This window comes from Miscanthus floridulus, chromosome 8, assembly GCF_019320115.1.
Source record: "Miscanthus floridulus cultivar M001 chromosome 8, ASM1932011v1, whole genome shotgun sequence".
NCBI classification, from domain to species: Eukaryota; Viridiplantae; Streptophyta; class Magnoliopsida; order Poales; family Poaceae; genus Miscanthus; species Miscanthus floridulus.
The window spans coordinates 53,511,379-53,517,059 of NC_089587.1; the positions used below are offsets into that span (position 1 = coordinate 53,511,379).

General features: G+C 48.8%; 1 pseudogene; it reads left to right on the top strand.

The window, feature by feature from the left end:
• The first annotated feature begins 679 nt into the window (after positions 1–679).
• On the top strand, positions 680–1,843 carry LOC136469077 (zinc finger protein HD1-like; annotated as a pseudogene).
• Positions 1,844–5,681: the final 3,838 nt, after the last annotated feature.

Sequence of the window (5,681 nt, forward strand, 5' to 3'; positions counted from 1 at the left end):
TCGAAGTTGGGGAAGAAAGGGGTGGGGTGGACGTCGGCCACCGAAGTTGGGGAAGAAGGGTGTGGGGCAGGTGTTGGGCGCCAGCGCAGGCGAGAAATCGAGTGTCGGTCATTGGATAGCCTTTCTCTAGATATTTCCATAAATAAATAAATCTAAGCCATGCGGTGTTACCAGCCGCTGGATAAAGATAAACCCATCACGCTCCACAGCTACGCCTCCCGGTCCCGGGAAGGAGAGAGAGACAGAGAGTGTGAAGTGAGGGGTGAGGGGGAAGAGAGAGAAAAGGAAGGCACGGAAGGAATGTCCAGCTGGAGGCTCCCGCGGCCAGTAGTGGGAGCGAAGCGTATCCGCAGAGGATCCTCGGTTGGAGGCTCAAAACCTCCCGCATCCACGCCTTGTTTAGATCATCTCTAAATTCCAAGTTTTTTCACTTTTTTTTCATCACATCAATTTTTGAACACATGTATCGAGTATTAAATATAGATAAAAAAATTAACTAATTGCACAGTTTGATTGTAAATCACGAGACGAATCTTTTAAGCCTAGTTAATCCATAATCAGACAAAGTTTATTAAATACAAACAAAACGTGCTACAGTATCCGAATTACAAAAATTTACCATCTAAACAAGCCCCCAACCAAACTCCAGCCTCACATCACACACCACATACTGCTCAACCAAACTCCAGCCTCACATCACACACCACATACTGCTCCTTCCGTTTACTCCCTCCTCCTCACATCTCTCTCGCCGCTGCAAACAAAGGCAAGGAAAGAAACCGAGAAATCTCCCCCTGCGTGTGTGGCGAGGCGAGGTCGAAGGGCGAGGATCATGTCGGCGGCGGCGGCGGCGGCGGGGGAAGGGGGGAAGGAGAAAGGCGCCGCCGGCCCCGGCCCCGGGTGCGCGTGCGAGCTGTGCGGCGCCACAGCGAGGGTGTACTGCAGCGCCGACGAGGCCACGCTCTGCTGGGGCTGCGACGCGCAGGTGCACGGCGCCAACTTCCTGGTGGCGCGGCACGCGCGCGCGCTGCTGTGCCGGGGCTGCGCGCGCCCCACGCCGTGGCGCGCCGCGGGCCCGCGCCTCGGCCCCACCGCCTCCCTCTGCGACCGCTGCGTCCGCCGCGGCCAGGGCGCCGTCGGCGTGGGCGGCGCCGACGAGGAGATGGGCGGTGCCGCCGGCGGCCGAGACGACGAGGATGACGACAACGGCAGCGGCGACGGCGACGACTGAGGTGGTCCTTGAGGACGAGGACGACGACGACGAGGAGGAGGAGGAAGGGGAGGGGGAGAACCAGGTCGTGCCGTGGACGGAGGAAGCCGAGGCGACGCCGCCGCCCGTCGCCAGCTCCACGTCCAGCAGCAGCCGGGAGGCCCCCGCCAACGGCGCGAGTGCCGCAGAGTGCGCAAAGGTGCCGCCTTTATCGCCCCTCTCTCGATTTGCCATTCTATCGCTCGATCTGCCATTCTATCGCTTTGCAAAGATGCCATTTTTATAGTCGATCGGGATGCTTTCCCTCGTGAATCGTGGTCGACGATGATAGGATCGACTATTTCCTCCAATTCGTGAGCGACCGGTCGTTCTGATCCAAATGTCGCCATGTTTCTTTCCAGGAGAACGTGCCGTGCTCCACCTCGCAGCCGGGCTTGTGCCAGTACTCGTCGTCAGCGCGCCACGGCGGCCGCAGCGACGAGGCCACCTCCTCCCGGAACGGTGGCCGGTTCCTCGCCTCCCGCCACAGGAAGAGATCGCCCTCAGATTTCTTCAGCTCCGGGTCCGCGCAATCCGGGAGCGGCACTCCAGGCGAGGAATTGCTCCAACGCGGGCATTGGCCGAAATGAGTGAGTCTGCAACCCCCCTTGATCTGAAAATTCCATGGCATGTTTATTTCAGTGAAGTGAATACTTAAGAACTGCAAGTACCATTCACTGTACTACAAAAATGGAAAAGTTTCTGCTAGCGAACGTGGATGCAATTATGCATCTTAACAAGCAAGATGTGCAGTACTGAATTAAAAAAATAAATATGGTAGATCGATCTCTTTTAAATAACTCGTGAGTAGCATTGCCAGGGAATAATTAATAAAAATACTAATTGTAAGGTGAGCGAATTGATATAAACGATGGAAAAAGTGCTACAGTAACCCCCTCACCTATTGTTGCCTCGACTAATTTACCCCCAAACCTATAAAACCTAGGTATTTAACCCCCTCACCTTTGCAAAACCGTTCAAATAACCCCTAGGGTGGTTTTGCATAGCGGTTTTGCCACGCTGGTGCGCACTGAGGTGGTATTTGATGCTGACGTGGACGACCTGACAAGTAGCCCCGCTTGTAAGTGGGCAGGTCTTCTCCCCTTACCTCCCGCAGGCACGACGCTTCCTTCTCCCGACGACGTCTCGTTCCCCTTCTCCGGCGTTTCCTTACCCACTGGTGGCTGGCGAGCTCGCGCTCGCAGGTGAACAATTGAAGCAAATACATAGATAAACGTGCAAGCACTGATGGTCGGCGCATGCGTCAGCGGGATGAGTGGCGGCGGCGCGGGGAGCTATTTCGGTGCGGACAGCTGAGGCTCAGGATGAGAGAAGACCTGTCCACTTACAAGTGGGGCCCACTTGTCAGTTGTCCACGTCAGCATCAAATTCCACCTCAGCGCGCCAGCGTGGCAAAACCGCTATGCAAAACCACCCTAAGGGGTTATTTGAACGGTTTTGCAAAGGTAAGAGGGTTAAATACCTGGTTTTGTATGTTGGGGGTGAAGTAGTCGAGGAGCAATAGGTGAGGGGGTTATGTAGACTTTTTCCTATAAACGATGTAGCAAAAGGTTGATGGCTACTTATGGGTTTTACGGTCATGAAGTTTCTACTGGGAAAAAGGGATGGCTGCATCATAACGAGAAAGCTTTGCTTGCCTTGCCAAGAGCCATCATATGATGCTTGGAGTGATTCGCAATCCCAGTAGTGCTCTAGCTGATGGGTAGCAACTTGCTTTTAGATTCTAAAAGCATTACATTTCCACTTTTTTGTGGTCTATTTTCGGTGTAGCGACATGTAGATGGTATGTGAGCTTGTGAGCTGCCAAGTGGCAATTTGTGTCAATTATCACACTCGAATGCTACTGTTTAATCTCGTCTGTCAGAGAAGGTGTTCATGCCTAGTATTTGAAGCCTTGAACTATATTTTGTTGTTGCTAGGATGACTTCATGATTGGTAATTTCTATAGGTTGGAACACCTTTTGGTGAAATTTGGCAACTCAGTATGAGTCTTGTTTCATGATTGTGATCAAAGTTGCTCATGGTAGATTTATGTTTTGTTATTGCAGCTTTACCTGAGGCAGGCAACTTGTGATGACTGGTGTAGATGATGATGCTAACTACATTAGAAGGTCACTTTTAGTGTATCCAAGCTTTGGGAAGATGTGGATCACGACGAGATCAGTTTCCGCCAAGGCATACATCTTTCTTCGGTCATCAAATTGAGGCGTGCATCTTTGTTCGGTCGTCAACCTTGCACTGCGCATGAGTTATCAGGGCAGCTGCCCCAGAAACATGATAGTATTCCTAAATGGCGACAGCTTTGCTGGAGATTGTATATGTCCCCACTACTTTGTTGTGTTTAATTCCTTCCTCCTCTTCTGTTTGTGGATAAGGCGTATTCGCTAACCTAAGAAAAATGATATAGGCTCGCATTTGCACTGGCATTGTGTGATGGCCTCACTGTCTGGATGCTTCCTTTGTGCCCGAAGTCCTAATTTCATGTCTCGCCACAGTTCTTTTGGTGAGATTTACTATTTATGGCCAGCAATGGCAGCTGAAACATGCGGCACTGTTGCTCACCTGGCAATACAATTTGTGCAAGTTGCCTCATGGCAAAGATGGATCTGGAATTCGTAATTACCCAGTTGGGCATGGGATTAGGATATGATTCGTGTGTGGATGCTTGGTTATCTGGTCAAATAGGTGTTCTTAAATGGAAAATATCCAGCCTGGGTAGGGGGAACGCAGAAGTAACATCATTTGAAATATCTGCAGAGGTTGAGGTTGATCTAAAGCTCATCAGGTCAGTGACAGCAACGTGCAGATTTTGATACTGCCACAACCCCACAAGCCTGCCTGCCTGCTTAGGGGCATCAGATTCTTCGTCCTAATCTTTTCTTTTGATCCCAGGCCCGGTCGCTATCGACACCACTCACCACAAAGAAACACGCCTGAAAATGAAAGCAGGGGTACATCATGGCATGGATGTACGCTTGCTGCTGCTGCTGCTTGCTTTGTGGTGTGAAAGAGAGTTGCAGGGAACTGAAGCGTTTCTATTATATTCTGCTGGCGTTTAGCATGGACATGGAAGCATCGTGCAAACAAGCCACATGCCTGCCGGTGGCCTGCAGCTTTGCTTGCAACCGGTGGCACACTTGGGCAATAGATTAGTGGTCAAGCGTGAGTCATCAGGAGCTCAAGAATATGCAGACTAGGGGATCAGAGCTTCTCTTTGATTGACCACACACCATTTTAAAAGACCGTTAAGTTTAGTTTGAGAAGAAGACACCGCAATCATACTAATAAGCTATGCCATCCTATGGGCTATGGCTGAGAGATCCGAGGTACTATAATCTTCTCTTCTGCCGGGAAAATTGCCAGCATAGTCTGATCTGATGGTCCTAGGCGTCATTGACATGGGATGTTTTTTTTTTTTTAAAAAAAACCGAAACTGCTAATCGTGGCGCTATCGATCACGAAAAAAGAGCAAATCTAATCTTCTTTTGTGATTCTTTATTTTTTCCACGAGAGTTTGCAGGAGCTTGTGATCACATAGCCGCCAGCCGTTGAGCTAGCAAGCATTCGAAGTGTCTGTCGAAGGGGACAGGAGAAAGCTAGCTGGGAGGAGTATGCATGGCCATGGAATGCAAAGGGGGAATCATGGTGACAACACCTTTACTAGGAAGTTATCAGTCCTCGGAAATGGTCCAGAATCTATGTCACCCAACCCAGCCCAACCCATCTCAAAATATCTCTGCAGAGGAGGAATAGGCAAAGGCAGGCCACAAGATACAGTACACTGAGACTGAGTATTGTTCCCCTCTGGAAAGTGGGGTCAGGCAGAGTAGTTGCTTGGCCCTACCAACTCCCACCTAGGAGTAGTCCATTCACTTCCATTGTTGATATGTTTTGGTGGCCAAATTCGTGTAAACTAGAATGATACCTCTTGTTTCAAAAAAAAAAAAAAAGGAATGAACCTCACGTGTTGTTGCGAGACTATTTTTAGAAAAAAATAATTGCATGTCTGTTAAGCCTACATGCTCTTATATCCATTTTATCAAAAAGGCAACACAATGAAAGAATCCAATAATAAAACTCACAAAATTACAAATTATAAGATGATGGAACAACAAAACTAATTATATTATATGGATGGCTTTATATTTCTTATATATTGAAAGTAGTAATTGTGTTTAGTGGAGATGACATGGTTAGTGGGATCACGTGGCTATTAGTGGAAAATGAGGTGGATAGATTGCATATTAAGATAAAACTTGTAGTGAGATTAGCTTTAGTGAGATGGCATAGTTATTAGTGATTATGATGTGGATAGTTAATACGAGATGATGTAGATGGTTTGAATATTAAGATAGAACTTGTAGTGGAGATTAACTTTATAAGGGATATAGATTAACATGTCTCGGGCAAC